The sequence below is a fragment of the Anser brachyrhynchus genome (assembly GCF_964034855.1).
Source record: "Anser brachyrhynchus genome assembly, chromosome: 4".
Lineage (NCBI taxonomy): Eukaryota > Metazoa > Chordata > Aves > Anseriformes > Anatidae > Anser > Anser brachyrhynchus.
Window position 1 is genome coordinate 25,483,564 of NC_137698.1, and position 18,599 is coordinate 25,502,162.

Below are 18,599 nucleotides of genomic sequence, written 5' to 3' on the forward strand. Positions count from 1 at the left end.
GTGTGATCAGGAATTAATTGCCAAAGTACTGAATGTGCCTCCTGAAGGAAGTGGAGCTTAGAATTTGACAAAAAGTGACCTTTCTTGTCCTGTTTATTTAAGTTATCTTTATTTCCCTTTTTTTTTTTCCCCTCATTTTCACCATTTATAGTGTCCTGGGGATACATCTTATTCATAGAATTTTATTGCTGATTTTGCTGCTAAGTAGAAAACTGCCTAAAACAACTTGAGATATTAGTGCTATTAACATCTTTGGCTGTATCTGTGGAATTCAGAGTAATAATAAATGTGGAAATGTAAACTAAAGTATATTGGTTACGAATCAGTTAAAGAAAATGAGCCAAAAATAACATCTGCACCAGCAAATCTGCACTGCTTAGCATACGGTTTTAATTTAAAAATATTTACTCCTAAATTTTGAGAGCTGTGAGAGGTTTTAGATGTGTGCTTCTCATTAAAAAGATGCTGGCAGATAGTGTAGGCCAAATATTGGCTCTGGAGAAAGAAAGGTTTAGCAAAGAACTAATATCAGGCCATACTTAGCCATTGATTTTTTTTATTATTATTATATTTTATTATTATTATATTTTTAGGCAGAAGTCTTCACTGAGTCCTAAAGGAATTCACGGCAACAATTATGTATGTTAAAATTTGAAACTCTCACTTGACTTTTTTCAGGTAGATATTTAACTATGGTTTTAGCTGATACATGGGCATCATATAATAATTTCTTTGAGATAGACCACTTTAATTCTTTTCATAAAGTTTTCACAAAAATCAGTTGATATATGGTAAAAATATGTATTTGAAGTGCAGCATTAATAATTGGAGACTTTAGCTACTGACAATGGTAAATAAGAATGACTTCATTTGTTGTCCCAAACCTTAGAAGCAATACAGTTTTCTCTGAAGGGAAGGGGAACAGAGCAGTAAGATGGAGTTGTCCACACAGGTGATATGGGAGGGACATAATGTGCAAATCTGCAACTGCACAGCTATTTGCATCTGTTAGTCCAAACCCACAAAGAGGAGTCTTTGCTGTTACAAGAATTAACTTTGAAAGGGTTGCCTCTGCTGTCTGTATCTTGATAAGAATCCATCTATCTATCATCTGCTGCACCTCTTCTTATATAAAATCGTTTGGCTCCCTAAAATTCATATGCGCCTTTTCACAGTGGTCTCAGTCACTTCATGACTGTAATGAAAGTCACTCAGGACACTTTTAGGTCTTCCAAGAGATTCAGCTGAGCAGCTGAGCTTGAAATATCTCCTATTAGATTTTCTCTGATCTAAATGGCTAGGTTAAAACCACTTTTAATTTAAAGATTCCTTTATAATAACTAACATTTGCATGCTGGGTTGTAGCCTGCCTGAATCCCTATCCTTTTACTTTAAAATGACTTTTTAATTAAAAAGAAAATACAAGACAAATAAAAACAAATTGACAACACTATAAAAAAAATTTATGTTATTGGATAAATTTAAATATTTCTGCAAGTAAACATTCCTAAATTTTTGGTGATTTTCTTCTCTTTTTGTGGTATTTATTTTTCTATAAAGCAGTTTGGATAAAATTATTTTTAATTATCCAGTGATAAAAGCTGTCCAGCAACAGAAAAGTCCACATCTGCTTCAAGAGCAGACATATAAAACCTGTGTGACAAACATGATCATTAAACAATCTGATTTTCTTGTTGGGAGGGTTTAATGCTGTTGGGTATAGTATTAAAATGTAGAATTTGATAGTGCGTCTTAAAATTTTAATGATGTGTTCATGAATATAAAACATGCTTCCACCAGTGACTTTATGACTTCTCCTCTGCATAATTAGTGGTATCTGTTTTATGAGCTTACTGTTGTTGCCTTGATCCCATGAAAATGTGAAACCACTGTAATAATTTACACCATTCCAGAGCTTTAAAGATACAAGCTGGGATTTATTCTCCTTTTCCCCTTCCATATTCCTTGCTTTTCGTACCAAAACAGAACTTTAAGTGGCCTTGGTGAAAGCTGGGCAAAGAAAAAAATGAAGGACAATGTTAAATTTTAAGCACTTGTCATAACATTGTATTTGTTGCCTCAGGTTAAATCTGCTTTGTTAATGTCTGTTAGAGGATGAGACAACCTTCCCACTCCAAAGTTGGTAAATGTAAATAAATTCATTTGTAGATAAACTTTTTTTTTTTAAACAAACTGAGTTAACTGCCAATTCTAAAGTGCAAAATGAAGGCAACTAACTTCCACTGAAAAAAAATATCCATATGATAATGATTCTACGATCACAATGGGCTAACTTCTAAACTACTGTTATTGCCTAGTCTGTCCCCATTCTTCCTCCTCCAGACTTCAGAAAGCACTGGACCCACACAGATAAAATATCACTTGCTTCTCAAAATGGAACACAGTGTCTTGTTTAGAAACCTAGACCAAATATTAGGCAAGAAGGACAACAGTGCTGGTTCTGTTGTGTCTGGATCTTTGGTTTCATATTGGTAGATCAGGGATGGCACTGGTTAAAAATGGTGTGTTTTTGTGGCATTTCACAGGCACGACTAATTAATTCTCCTTCATTCAGAGAAGATAGTGAGGGGATGAGTAATGTTTGCAGACACATATTTCACACGAAGACACATGCTCCTGTAGGTTACTCAAATGCAGAAAAGTTGCCCTTGTCTCTCTTTTATGCAAATACCAACCACAGCCTGATTCTGAGTTGTCTCCCTTCAGAATTTAAACAATAACAACAACAAAAAAGAGTTTTGACCACCATGGAACAAAGACTACTTCTGCTTTCTACTTTCAGCCCAAAATATGGGCTTTCTAAGAAGTGACATGAAAGCCATTCCCAAAAAAAAAAAAAAAAAAAAAAAAAAGTAAAAATAAATGCTAAAAACAGACAAACCACGCAGTGATTGTTTGGTAGTACTTTTGGCTACAGCACTTGAAATAATCTAAGTTTTTACCAGCTAGACAGAATCCCTTTGTTAGTCATCTAGGCATAAGACACAGGTAAGAGGCCATGTTCAGTAGAAATTACTCTCTCTGTGAAACACAAACAAAAAAAAAATCTGACGTATTTTCATTTTCCATCAACTGAATTTTCGTCTGCAGAACACTGTTTTGGTTGCTTATATCAGTATATCAGTGGGACTTTATCTTCTTTTTTTTTTTTCTTATAAGTTATGAATGGGGACATGTCACTGACACAGGTCCTGTAGGAGATGTGCTTCCTGTAGCACTTCCTGTTCTCTGGAATTACTTCTTTGGTTGAAATACAATTCATCAAGTGCCTGACAAGAAATGTCATTCAGCCAGAAAACTTGTCCATGAAAAGAGTTTGGGCACAAGGGATCTGGGTCACCATGCTTATGAGGCAATGTAGAATTATAAGCACATGCAGTCAAAATGATCCATCATGAAAAATCATGAAAAAATCCACAAAATGTGACATTTCAAATTTCATTGTGATTTGGGATGAAAATAAATATCAGTATATCAGAATACCTCTAGGGACCAGAATTTCACTGTTCACTCAAATCTAATGAAAACAGGAATCCAGGATCTGCTTATCTCAGCTCTTCCTATTTGATAAACATCAAGCAGTCCTGAGTGAAAGATCTTTGCTTCTTACTGCCTTTCAAAGAGTCTGCCTCAGAAGGCCTTATCTCGCCCTGGTTTTGCTCCCTGAAGCATGGTTTGGTAGGTGGAACTCTGATTTAAATCAGCCCCTTCACTACAGGACTAACCAGATAAAGAGTTAAATTAATCTCAGTATTTGGCTCTCAAAAACAGTTCCAGTTTTGCACTCCCTATTTGAATTTTACTGGATTTTCTTCTAAAGAACATTTCTTTGTTGCTTACTTCAGTGGGAGGTTATCTCTTCCCTTTGAAGGTTATATTGTGATTGGCAGAGGGTCAGGAAACTTCAGTCACATTGGCCTGTTACGGAAATACTTTGAAAAATAAATGTGAAAGACAAATGCTAAGTAAAGAGACTCCTTAATCAGCAACAGTTCCATAAGGCTTCAGACCAAGTGAGGTATCCACAAAAGTTTTGTTTACACAGTTTATTAATATAGACATTTGGGAACAATGGGAGATTTTCTGTTGACTTTGACAGTCACTCTCAAGATGTATGAGAGGTTCGCTCTCTGTTGGCAGGATGTTCACAAAACAACAGCCTGAAAAACAAATGCACTATATGGCCACTGTCAAGATTGCATGTAGATTAACAGACTTTTGTTATTAGACAGTGCTGATGGATTCTACTAAGATTTGTTTCACATCCACTAAACTTGTGCTAAAAGTATTACTCTGTTACTATATCTCAGAGTCAACAAGATTAAAACAGTAAAGTTTGAAATATGTTCATTCTCACAAGGGCTAAGATTTCTAATATTCTTATACATTCTAAAATATAATTTCTAGCTTTCTAATTTTTATCTAAATATGCTGGAAAAAAAAGTCCAAGACAGGAACTAAAAGATTAAATCAGGCGTTATATAATCCAAAGTTGGTACACTTTTGTTCCTAAGTACTTGGGGAATGGGCTTTGCACTTTCTGATATACTGTTTCAAATGAATGTATAAGTGGTAGTAATATTAGAAGTGTTATTAACGATAACAAATCTGTCTAGGAGCCTATTCTTTCTGGGTAAATCCATTTTACTCTTATTAACAGCAAAAGGAGATGTGTGTAATCAACTGAAAGGGATGCATCCCTTGAATTTAAAGACTGAGCTGTCCTCATTTGATTCAGTTGACCTTAATAGCCTTGTTTACAGGGAGCCCAATTAGCAGCTGGTTGTAACATACTGTACCATATGTGCTGGATCTCAAAGACACAAGTAGGAGCTTAAGGATGAAGGGTCAGGCTTAACTGTTTTTTTATAATTTTTTTTTTTTTCTAGACATTTAAAAAGAAAATGGTAGCAAACAGCAGAATAGTGCAGCTTTTATGGGAAATAACAATTTAAGCAGCAGACCATGCATTTCACTTTCAGTAGGTCAAAACTTTATGTGGTATTTCATACATTTCAGTATTCTGCCCTGTACACCCACTTTCCCCTGCTGCTACCAGGTACAATTAGTCCAATACCATCACTACCAGGAAATCTGCCTTGCTTTTCTTCTCAGGTTCTGCCTGCATGGTATTTTGAAATGTGTGTAAACCTGGGACAAAAAGCTAAACCTACACAAAGCAAATGTTTGGTCCCAGATTATGATTTATTTGGCAGCAAAATGAGAAAAAGATGCTCCTATTTTTTCTTGATTTCATCCACTGACTCTCTCAACCTCATCCCCAATTTATTTTCTGCTCAGTTGTGCCAATGCAACTCTTTATATGGCTGTGCTCTAGGTCAGATCAGCAAAGTGGTATAAAACATTACAAAAGACCTGGAAAAAAAAAAAAAAAAAAAAAGATCAGCAGTAATTTTCCCTTTCATTGACTGTCACATTTTTCTTGTATTTGTTAAATGAACAATAGCTTTGGAAAATTATTCTTTCTGGAAATAATTCAATTTCTTGTAGCTACATTTCCATTTCACACTTGTAGTTAGCAGCATAACTTATTTTTCTCATTGCACTCCACAATTTGGGAATTGTAATTAGGGGAATAACACACAGGCAAAATTTCAGTACTAATCCAAAGGTGAAGTCACGGAGTTTTGTTTCCTTTAACTGTATTTCTAAGTACAGAAGACAAGCAGATGTACTGACCTGCAGCTTCCATTCTGGACAGCTGAGGTCTCTCCCACTGGGTAGGTTGGACAAAGAGACTGCTGCTTTCCGTTGTCTACCCAAACCTAGCCTCTGGCACCTCTGAGTACTCAGCAACAGGCTTAGGCTTAATCCTACATTTAATAGAGAAACATGCTATTATTCCACAGGATAGACTTTCAGCTTTTCCAGAAGTGATGGAAGGAATTTCTTTATTCCAAACAAGATTTATAAGGTCCGAAAAGAAAAGTTTAGTACAGGATAGCGATAACCTATTTATGGTTGAAACCACAGTGTGCTAATTCTTACTGTGTCCCCTTATCCTTTCCTCCTGCTGTCTCAGCAGGTCATTAAGGTTCGTAAAGGCACAACAGCTAATCATAGGGGATTGCTGAACTGCATATAGTGCCACACTTGCATGACTCTTAGCTTGGATGAGATTTGCTACACACACCTTGAAGGACAAGAGCAAGATATAAAACTTTTCATCCAATATGAATATGCAAATTTGGTTATATCTGCAGAGAGCTGTTCTGGTAAACTGGACATTTCATCACATACTCAGGACTTTCAGAAGGCAGGGAAACTTTGAGTGAGTAAATCAAAGATTCTGCCAATGTGTGGACATTAACGCAAAGCAAGACTGTGGCTCCATGCAGGAGTCATGACACAGCACTGAGGCCCAAAAGGCAGCCCTGGAAGGCCTGACTGGAGCCTGGTCTGCCAGCTGAAGATTTTCTCAGGGTCTGAAGGCAAGAGGTACGGGAAGAAGGCAAATAAAACTTTCAGCAGAAGTATGTGATCAGGCACCTTAAAGAATGGCATTGTCTTCATCAGAAATCTGAACAGGGCAAAAAGTTACATGAGTTAGAAATCCAGTCCTGTACAAAATTAGAGGGATGAATGGGATTTATATCTCTGCCTTGTATAATTTCTTCATGAATGCTGGATTGTTGCTGGCTGACACACAGGACTCGTGACATGAAAAAAGCAGCAGGATTTGGGTTATAAAAAGGAAATGTCTGAAAAAAAAATGTAGTGGACATATATGTTCTTTGACTGTGTGATGCTCTACAAATATATGTGGATAAAGAGACCTTGACATAGCAAGAAGCCTAGACTCACTGTAAACTTGTTTCCCTTCTCATACTGCTTTTTTATTATTATTATTATCCCTATTATGTCCCATGAGGCAAAAAATACGTGGACAAAACTTTGAAGATAATTTAGCTCAAGATTAATCAAGAGATGTTTGGAGTTGTTTAGAACATTATTGGATGAAGCAGCCACATAAAGGCAACGATACTTTTTCAGATTGCCTGTTAATAAGGGATTTGACTACTGTCAAGTCATTTGAACTGTGAAACTTGGATACAGAAAACTGCTGAGAACTGCACACATTGCAAAGAGAAACTGAGGCAAAGGGCATGACTGACACTTTTTATAATGCTTGTATTCCTGCTTTTTAAATTAATTTTATTATTTAGAGGGCATTAATACCAACATTTTCAGTCCTTTTATCAGTATCTGAGAGTCCTTTGCAAACTTTAAAACCTTAGTATCTGTAAAACAAAAATGTATTGGAACATTGTCTGGAAGATCTGGGGAGGATTGTGACCACCATTAGCTAGATCTTGATATCTTCCATGGATAAACTTAGCTCCATAGCTGCAAACTGTGGTAGCCATATCTATGGAGTAGATATGTGGTAGTCTGCTGGTAGCCAGTATGGAGTATAGTATTTGCTTGTTTCCCAAGCAGCCTCAAGTTTTGATTTACTCAGCTTTATTTTCTTCTCTTTTTAAACAATTAGCAATTAAATAATTACCCACAGAATAAACTATTTAAACAACTTGTTTCAAAGCAGGAGAAAGGGGAAGGACAGGCAATGCTGGCAACTTAGTAACGTTATATTCATCAGTTTTAGTTTACGATGCACTTTAATTGTCACACAAACTATGTAGTTTGCAAGGTGGTCAGATTAAAAGAAAAGCTGGCTTCGCAGACCTAAATTCTGCAGCATCAATAAAAATTAAAAATCTTATTTTAAACATGATTTATAACCACAGAGAATGCATCAGTGTCAATATATATTTTAAAAGTTCTGATTCATAACACATGACAAGTGACAATTTCTATTAATACCATAACTTTAGTGTATGAATATAAGCTTTCTAATTAATCTGGTGTGAAGGCGTATTTATCTTGTTATGCATCCCATGCAGATCTTTCAATGCCAGGACAGTCAGATCTTCTCAATAAACAAGTAGCATGTATTTGTCAGAGGCAGCCTTTGAAACCTACACAACAACCTGAGTTCACCCAGTTGTTTGTAAAAGCACAGATAACTTTGCATGAGTTTCCTCCTTTGTACTTACGAAGAGAATATATTCAATTCCCTTACAATTTCCAGATGTCTATTAACATACTACCCAGTCTTTGTCCTGTCACAGCCTCTCTGCTTGAAAAACTAGAAAAATTACCTAATGTATAGGAGAAGGACATTGTAGTTTGTTGCTTGTTCAAACTGTGTAGGTTTTGTACATGTAGTAGTAGACATACTCTATAAATAAATATATGCACATATATATACATACATTTTGGGGGGAGTGGCTAACTAAGTAAAGCAGGCTGTGCTCTGCTTAATTATACTTTTTTTTTACAGCATTGAAATATGTAAGTCAAATCACTGTTATTAGCATTTTAAAATAAATCTTTGTTAATACAGTTCTGAGGAATGAGCTGAGCAATTACTGATGAACATAAAACATTGAAATTTTCTATATTTCACAATCCAGCTGGAAAAATATAGTAAGAAATTAATTCTTTCTACTTCTCAGTTTTCTAAGTGATTAACACTCAGAAGATGAATGGCAACCAGACTAGGTTTCATATGTTCTTCACAAAAATTCTCATTTTTTTTTCATTCATCTAAATGGGTTAAAGCAGACTAGTCTGTCATGATTTGTAAAGGAAGAGATAGTAAGCTGGTTTAAAGAAACAACTGTGCTTAACTCAGCTGTCTTAAAATTATGGGGCAAATTCTCCAGCAGTTATACACATGCTACTTTTATCAGTTTCTGAGGAAGCATATGGCTCTAAGCACAACTCTCATATTTTAATTGCTGCCAAACACACACACACACACATACACGCACGCACACACAATCTTCCTTCCCTTAGTTCAAAGCTAGAATGAAATGGCTCTGAGATTTCAAACATTTTCCTGATCTGACTCAGGGCAAAAAGTTGGAATCTCATAAATTTTCATCTATGTGCATTCCAAACAAAAGCTTGGCTTAATTAAAACATTTTGGTAAGATTTGTTTTGTGTTTTGTTTTGTTTTGTTCTAATTCCTTTTAGGTATTGTGATTTGTCAATGTTTCTTCTGTACAAGAGACCTAAAAAGAGGACAAAAAAGTGATAGTGATATATTGGATATATTGTCCATTTTGATTTTGTTTCACTTCTTTTGGTTTTGAAAGACATAAACTGCAGCTGAACATTTCTGCATTTTTTCATTTAGATGAATTAGCACTTCCTGTTACAGAAGCTCCAATGAAAATCTCCCGATCAGCTGTTACTTCTACTTGGATCAGATTTAAGACTCAGACCTGCTATTTCTTTGCATGGAAGGGATTAAAGTCAATTTCTCTTTTAGTGCTGGGAACAGAAACATGTTTACAGAGCTGGAAGGCCCTGTGGTGCGGTGACTGGAGCAGGGAAAAGTCTGTAGTCTGCATTCTCTTCCTTATTCTGCCACTGGCTGGACGTATAATCCTGAGCAGATTGCGTGTTTTTAATGCCTAAAGGTCAGATCTAGATGCTCGGAGTGTTTTGCTGACAAAAGGATTCCTATTGTGCATATAACCTGCACTGGAAAAACTATTCCTTTGCCAGTATAATTTATTCCAGTCTCTCACAGTTCACGAGTGTGGTTTCCAGGGGCCATACCTCTTTCCCTGTTCCAAAAAAAAGTTACCCAGGCAGAATTTTATGCTGCACATATAACTTAAGTGTCCTCTCGTAAAGCATGGCAGGAATGAGAACTTGGAGAAGCATTTGTGCATGGTGTTATCTTTACTGCTGCTTAATTATTATATTGTTTCTCAGCAGCACCAGGGTACAAGTGGCTGATATTCTAAAGTGACGACCATCACTGTTTAACATTGACAGCAATGAAAGCAGCAGCTGAACAGCACTTTAGGGAGTCAGGATGCTCAAACATAGCACTGCTGTAATTGAGAGCAAGGTACAGCAACTCAGTTGCCTTTGGTTTGCATGAAGCCAAAAACCTGGTAGACCTGGGAAGGAGACTGTTGGAATGTTTTTCTGCCTTTTTTTTTTTTTTTTTTGTCATGTTAGGAAGACCTTCAGATCAGTTACACTGATTTCATGTTGTTTTGCTTATTCTTGTATTCTTGTGAGGAAATATAGGCTCAACTAACAGAATCTGGGCTCTTCCACAACTCTTAAAATACAGCATTTAGACAAGTTTCCAGTAGAGGAATGAGTGTTGTCAACTAGTTAGCACAAGCCATTGGAAAAAATCCCTGAACTCTGCACAGGCAGAATAATTACACACAAATGCATTCGGGAATCCTATGGAAAATGTAGTCCAGTGACCTGGCATGGTTACAGCACAATTTAGCAAGTATGTTAGAACAAATTACTCCTTTTAACCATAAGCCATTCTGTTTCACGCTTTTAATGAAGGCCTGTGCCACACACTAGAATACTTCTCACCTCATTACTACTCATAAAAAGCAATGATCCATTCAAAGGCTCCTCATATCTCCCATATGAGATGTAAAAGAGCCCACTCTTTTTCAGTCTGGTACAAGAGAGAAGAACGTCTTCTCTTCTCCAGCCTTTGATGTTGATCATTAGGATGTTTACTAGATAAAAGAACCAAAAAATTAATCTTTATAACTTCACTGCTGTCGTGTGCTAGAGTTCTTCCTCCCTGCCGCTGGTTCCCTACTTATACATGTAAATCTCCTGCTGTTTAGAGAAGTGAAAGGGTTTCAAGATTTCTCATAAGCAATTATTTTTCTCTCTCCGTGTGCATGAATGTATCTATATATAAAAAAGTATACAAAGAAAGGAAAAAAATGGTGAAGAAAGAGAAATATCCATTGAACTTGAAAAATATAATAAGACAGTAAAATACAAACTATGGGCTGAATAGCAATTAAATGAGACATACTGTCTGATAAGCAAGTTTAAAAAAATAATCAGGCCTGAATTTAAGCTAGTTGTTACACAAACACATGCACAAATACCACACACATACTGCATGTTGTTTTGTGGCAAAGGTTCAAACAAGGGCAAAGGTGCAAACTTCATTTTCTCCAGGAAGAATATTCTTATTTATAAGTTGTAAGCCCATATCTAATGCTTTATTTTTGCTTTTGCTAGAAATATTCCAACAGAGGACTTTATTCTGGCAGCAGTTCTACTCTTTCAGTACATCTCAGCACTTTGAATACTCTGAATACTTTGAAACAGATTCTCCAATGCCTACTCCAGCACCAGTATGGCAAGAGACCCGCTCACAGGCATTGCATGGAGTGACTCAGGGTCACCCAGCATCTTCTCTGCCAACATGCTTCCCCCACCCCAGCCCCTGCAATGGGAGGACAAAGGTTGGGAGATAGTTTGGCTGTATCAGGAGGATACTCAGCTCTGGCGCTGTCAGTGGAAACAACCCAACCTCAAATCCATCAGCACAATTACTGATTTAATTGCCCTCTAACCAAGCACAGTCAAAGGCACCTGGAGTTCTTTAATAGTTTTTAATTAGTAAGGATCTTCTTATTTGAATGATGTCCACTGAACCAAACCAGAACCACAAGCTTGAAAATTTCATATAACAAATATGAAATACAGAAATGCCTAAGGGCTGGGCAGGGCGGGACATGTCCTAGCCTAGTGTAGCTATAGCGAGGTATGTTGTTGTAGCTATAACGAGGTATGTTATGAGACTTACTGATGCATGGAGAAGCAAGAGGGCTCATCTCCACCAGACAGGCAGGATCTAGGCTGAAAATGAAGACCTGCCATTCTCACTGAGACTAGCAGTTTGTTTAACCTCAGATCCTGCTCCAGCCAGTGTGTGCTGCTTCAAAGGAATACGCACGCTACCCTATAACCACCAAATGTAATACTCTGAGTAATAATCTGCCTACAGGAGAAGTTTCCCTCCTAATCTCAAGCAGTTAGTTATGCCAGGAGGCTTGAATATTTTAAATCCCCTGTATCTTATCCTAGGTAAGTATGGATGTTTTATTATCTGTATAAACGTCTAATCACATTTAAGTTCTGGAAAGCCTATCTTCAAAGTGTTGTAGCGGCATTAACTGATCATCCCTTAAAAGGGGAGGTGGGTAAGTATGCTGTTGCCATCTCTCCCTTTTCTTAAATATACAAAAAGTAAAGTATGGAGTGCCTCAGTTCTGTGCCCAAAGCCAAACAATGACTGAATATAAAAACCAGAGTTAAAATACCAGAGTTCATGATTCATAGCCCTCTATACATGCAATAGGCCACAAAGTTCACAATGTATATTGTTCACATTTAACTAGGAAAAGTGAGGGCAGTGTTATCTTGATTAGTTCCTGCTTATTGACAACTTTATTGCGATTCATTAAAAATATCATTTGGTAATAGCATGCCTATGACTTCTTGATGTCTTTCACTAGAGGCAGCCCAGACAGACTGCGTTAAATCTGTGATGACCCTTCATAATTTCAGTGCAGGCTGTGTTAAAAGAACACAAATGATGACACAGTACCTTTTGAATAAGTACAGCCAGTGTTGCATTGCTGTCTAGCGCCACTCACAATAGGGTCTTGGTGAGCTCAGAAACTCTGTAAACTACCATAATAATAAAATAAGCATGGAAAAGACAAAAAATACACTTAATTTTAGCTTTCTTAACTCTTTCAGTCACCTAATGCAAAATCATAGGTGATGATATCAAACACCAAGAAACACTTAAGCCATACTGCTTCTAAATTAAATTGGTAATCTCCAGGCACTTATTCAGAAACATGAGCTAGCTTGAAATATTTTGAATATTTTATTGCTGCATCGAAGAAGTGACAATACCCTAGGAAGATCAGAACAAAATAATCTTTTACAAGCAAGTGACCTCTGGAATAACAACTATGCAGATTTGTTTTATTTGGAAACTTAAATCAATATACACATACCTGGTTAGGAAATAAACTATCTTGAAAACAGAATCCTGCTAGTGAGTTACTAAAAGAGAAGAAGACAGAATTGTATTGGCATCAGACATGTTGACAGTGTTATTCAAACTTCTCAGTATTCTCTTGCATGCATAAATTTGGCTCTTGTTTATAAATGCCTTTTAGATATAATTCACAACTCCTGTTAGCCTAACCTGTTGATTGTAAAATCTGTCCAAAAAACATCAGAGAACAATTTGTTCTGCCATAAATACTTCTTGATAACAAACACAGTCATGGCATTTACATCTGCATTTGAAAATCTACACTTATTTCATAATCTGGTGGTGAGAATGACAAAGACGCAAACAGCATAAGCTTGAATAGTTTCCAATCACAATTGTAAATCACTGGTAAATGAAAAAAAAAGTAAATAAATCCCCCAAAGCCAGTGAAACTACTGGCTAATGTTCCCCTCTGCTTTTGGTATCTATTAGACTTCAATAAATAGCTAGATCAGGGTAGACTGATGAAAAATGTTTAAGAAAAAAGACATCAACAATTTCCTTTCAACTTTACCATAGCTCAGTAGTATAAGATCCCAAGAAAAAGAACTTTCCAAACCTGTTGTTTCAAAAACAGTACATTAAGGTCTTAGCCTATTTTTTTTTTACAGCTGACATATGTGTATATTATTTTGTAACAAAGAAATCTGTCAGCTGTATTGGACTGTTTATTACTTTGACAACTTCATTTTGACTTTTTCAGCATGATTTGCCAAGATTAGCTTTTATTTACAGGGTTTTATGTTCTAAGATGAGGTGAAAGTAAGAACAGCAAATATATCTTTTTCCCTGACATCTCTAATAATTTTACCTGGTCAAATGTTTGGATACATAGAGCTGCAGTAAAAATGCATGATTAGTACACTCCCCTGTGGTTTATGAACAGAAAGCATGTGTTGGGCTTACACACAGGCTGTGATTTACTCACAGTCTCATATAAAGGTATTTGCTCTGTCTCTCCAGTGTCTTTAGTGCCCTTTTCTCATTAAAGAAGACAGATACCAACAGATAATGAAATGAGTCTGTTCTGCAAAATACAGATCTGGCTTTTGAAGCAAACATACTGACCAAAGTACTCAGAAGACAACTTTCAAGAATGTTCTTACAAGAGGAAAATGTGCTGTGATTACAAAGATTATTTGTGGCCCTCATTATACAAAATGCCACAATGATGGATTTTGTAGTATTGGATAAAAGTATTAGCAGAAATAGTTCTTTAATCTGTTTTCAGGATATGGATTTGAGGTTTCAAGCATGGCATAAAATGATAATTCACTGTATAACCATCAGCATGAACTGTATTTTAACAAAGGCTTCAGAAACTTCAGTTTCCATAAAACAACGCAGAATAAACTCAGGGCTAACAACTGAGAAGCCTGTAGGATAACAGTTTAATTCAACCCATCCTGTAGGAGTGTAGATGGTAGGTTTTTATCACGAAATTTGCTATTTTAAAACATATGTGCCAAAAACATCTTTTGCATCAGATTGCTGTTCATGATAAAGCTACTTGTTTTTACTTAGTGCACAGCAAATGGAGTAAGATATTAATTTGAACAAAAGCAGCTCTGCCTCAAATGCTCTTTTTTATGAGTTTCATTAAATTGCTGGATTTATTTTAGTCTTATTAGTCTTATATCTAGTCTTATTTAGTCTCTTTCCAGATTGGTGCAGAACTGAGAGGTTTCCAGGAGCAGCATGTGCACGGCAAGAAGCATATCACTGCCTCAGTAGATGGCACCCTTCTCTCTGACAGAGGAGCCAGCCTTCAGCCTGCTGCAGGTACCTGAGGCACAACAGAAATAATCAGCAAGCTACACAGCCAAGACTACCACGACTTTTCAGCAAGGGCTGAAACTACCCCTGAGGGCGGGCATGTCCCATGTGAGATGTGCAAGCACTGTGAGAAAACCCCATCAGCTCCACAAAGATCAGTGGGACCACTCACAGGACAGCAAGGTAGCCACAAGGATAAGCCCTTACTAGAGGTCCCTTTGGGGCAAAAAGTAATCTAATTATGGCTATAAAACATTCAGTACATGGCTTAGTATAACCTATATACACTGTTTAGGATTCAGGCCTTATTCAGTTATACTGTTCTGTTTTCTAAAGAGTACTCAGTGCTGCAAATTTAAGAAGATGGCAATACATCAGCTTGTTTGCAGCTTCTGATTTGCTGATTACAAGAGCTAACAACCTTTAAAAAAGGGCTGAATTATTATGACAATGTTGGGGCTTACTAACAATCAAAGGAAGTCTTCCACTCATCACTGGTTTACTGCAGATTTAAAATTAGTCTCTCTTTAAACAAAAATAATCTTAGAAATAAAATAGATGTGTAATTAATTATCATTTATTTTCTGCTGGCTTTATTGCACTCTATATGTACCACTCACAGTTTTTTGTTGTTGTTGTTTTGTTTTTGTTTTGTTTTGAATTCTGAGATACTATAGAGCTAATGCCTTCGTGAAGGAGGTGTATAAAATAATCAATAGTTTATGATCATCTGGTATTAGTAATAAGTGCCATGACAGGTTATATGTAAAGTAAGCACATTTTCAAAATAAAAAAGGGGCACTTTTGTGGCAGTATTTTCTAGTCGTGAAATACTCAAGTGCTCTGCATTCTGGCTTCTTGCTTTGATCTGCTCTGCCTGGGTCAGAGAAGCTTCACCTGGATTAGATCAAAGAAAGTCTGAGTAATGCTTCTTCCTCCTGAACCTCCCTCTCTTCCACTTCCCTCTTCTCTATGGTGCTAGAAATCACAAAATGAAGGGAAACAAAGGCATCCCTCTCCCATAGGCCACATCTCCTCCAATCCCCAGTGCAGAATTTTATGTCTTCATCAGACCAGCCCGTCAGGGTGCAAGTCTTGCATAGTGGGGCTGCCACGCAGCAAGCTGTGATGAGCTTCAGACAGTGAGCGCAAGGACACACACACTGTACCGACAACTTAGTGGAGCTAGGATTGCTGTGATTAATTTCAGGGAAGCAGTTGAGTTCAGAGGGACTACTTGTGGCACATAAAATTAGCCACACTGTCTCTGCTATCAGAGTGAAAGAGTATTATCATTTTTTTTTTGTGCAAATATACAGTCTATAGGAGCAGAGGGCCAAAAGATGGAGATGAAGGTTGCCATTAATAAAGCAATAATAAATAAATAAGTAAACATAAAATAAATTCTGGGAATGAAAATGTGAAAAATTAAAATTTTAAGCAACTATAAAGGCTTCAAATACCACAACCAATTAAAAACCTAGCCCTGTTTTAATGAAATAAATTATGATATCTGGTCTCTTTCATTATTTTTTTTTAAAGTATACGTAAAAAAATGTAATGAATAAATTAATCTCAGCTTTCCAATGAAATAATGAAACAGGCCAAGTGACTCTAAAAATGCAAATATTCTACTAGAAAATCAAATTAAATACATTTTTGGGAAGAAGGAGGGAATTAAAAAAAAATCTTCAAACAAAAGATATTGTTTTAATAATTATTGCAGGAAAATTGTCTAGAAAATAATAGATTTGCTAAAAAAAATCTCCTTTCTAGAAAACAAATTGGTAAAAAGACCCACTCTGACATATCTCTGTGTTTGCTATTATGAATGCCAAGTAAAACTGAGGTTTACTCAAATGAGAGAAAAAGAGTAATACTATTAGGGTGCTTCTGATCTGTGGAAAAAAAAAAAAAAGTAGAAATTTCTATAAAATTGCTTTGAAATGCCTTTGCTCCAGTCAGTTATCTGATAGCTTGGCTGCTGTTGATACATACCAGGTATGTCCTGCTGACATTTCCTCAGCTTCAAGGATGCATCAGTGTGATGTGGCAACGCGGGGCAGCTGCGGCTGCTGGGCCAGCAGCGAAGCAGTTAACTATGAGAGAGGGGACTGTCTGCAGCAGTGGGAACTGTCAGAAGGTTTGCCCCAGTTTTAGCGAGGGGAGTGGCAAGAAATGGCCCTTGCTTTAGCTCAGCTGGTGGGAAAGACAAGCTTTCTTTATATCAGTAAGTGACTATATTTCAGGGCGTCATTCGAAAAACATCCTGCAATGCTAATGTGCAAATAATTTATAGGTAGTAGTTAATACATATAAATCACAGAGAACAGTGACTTAAAGTTGTTTTTGTCTTGCTTATACATGTAATTTCAAACTTCAGAATGTACATACATTTTAAAAATCCTTCAAAATTATGAATTTAAGCCACAGGACCAAACTTTGCTCAGGTCTGTACCAGTGGATCCTGGGAAGCTCCATTGCAGTCAACACCAGAATTTGGTACATCCTACCTCAGGAGCCATTTGGTCTAAATAGATATTGTGAGATTAATCATCATTAACCTTGTAGCTTTGAAATGACAGTTAGGAACATAGAAATTGCAAGTATAGGTACGAAATTGCATGTTCCAGAGTGATACAAAAGATACTTGCAAATGTTTCATTTACAAAAATGTTTTGGACGTCTCTGGCCTAGAAGGCACAGACTCATTTGGAAGTCAGCAGACCACTCAGGTTGTTCCTGGGCTACTATTGCTAATTTTTGCAGCACATCCACTTTTCCTGAAATGTTTATTCTGGCTTCCCCTTTTCTGCAAGGGATGGAGGACGTAGAGCTCTTCCCATGCCTGATCTGAAAAATGTTCAAAAGCAAATTGTACTTTAACTGAAGTTTATCTAAAAGATGATTGAAAGCAGTGGGGACTGTAACTGTCAGGGAACTCAGGCTGACTTCCACTATAGAAATCCCTAGGTCTTGCTGGTTCAATAGTAACTTTTTTTCTATAAAATGAGATTTGTTAATTTTCTCTAAAAGTAATTTCAAAGGAGATAAACTGCCATACTTCTTAGAATAAATTTAATAAACAACATTTTGACATCTATGGAATACATATCACTGACAAAAAAAATCATTTCCATGTAAGAAATAATATTTATACCAAGGTATGAATGGATTACTTAGACTCTGAGTGAAAACTTAGTGAGACAGAGACAAGGGATGTCTTATAATGATCACTTAAAAATATTTCCACAGCAATCATTTTGTTACAAACATCTTTTTCAACTTCCTATCACAAAACGCAGTTTACTACTTCATTTACTTCTTACACTTAAAGAATTATTTCAGCTGTTCTAATGATATCATTTAAAGGCCTCAGGAAGATCTTGCTTATCCCCAGTGTTAACATCCTTTACCTACATATGATAAACATATAGCAGATGTCTGAACACTCCCCAGTTGGATATACAGACCTAATAGCAGAGTATATACCTTACATATTTGCATTTGCTTCAAATGTATATATACATAATTGGAAATTGTGGAATAATTCATGGTTTTACCATCAGTTCTACCTCAGAACTGTAAAATTCTGTAAATTTCTGATATAGAAACCCTGTGCTTATTACAGCTAACAGCAAACACATAAAATACATAAGCATTCCAGAGAATAAGGATCAAATCCAGAATACCTCCCTGTTGGATTTCATCAGTTTTGCAATTCTAGGTCTCCAGCAGCCCATGCTCACCTGGAGATTATCAGGCCATTCTCCAAACAAAGGAGAGATGGGGACTTGAACATTCTTAAGGCTGGGGTAGACAGTAGTCCAGCTCTTCCTC

At 36.5% G+C, this 18,599-nt stretch overlaps 1 long non-coding RNA gene across 2 annotated transcripts; it reads right to left on the reverse strand.

Annotated features, from left to right (window-relative positions):
* Positions 1-4,068: 4,068 nt before the first annotated feature.
* On the reverse strand, positions 4,069-17,040 carry LOC308194500. Of its 2 annotated transcripts, XR_013950613.1 has the most exons (5): positions 16,758-17,040; positions 12,940-12,988; positions 12,519-12,601; positions 5,722-5,855; positions 4,069-5,397 (listed from the first exon to the last, which is right to left on the reverse strand). It is a non-coding gene; the product is annotated as an uncharacterized lncRNA (long non-coding RNA). The 2 variants fall into 2 exon arrangements; XR_013950614.1 differs by having other exon boundaries at positions 12,940-17,040.
* Positions 17,041-18,599: the final 1,559 nt, after the last annotated feature.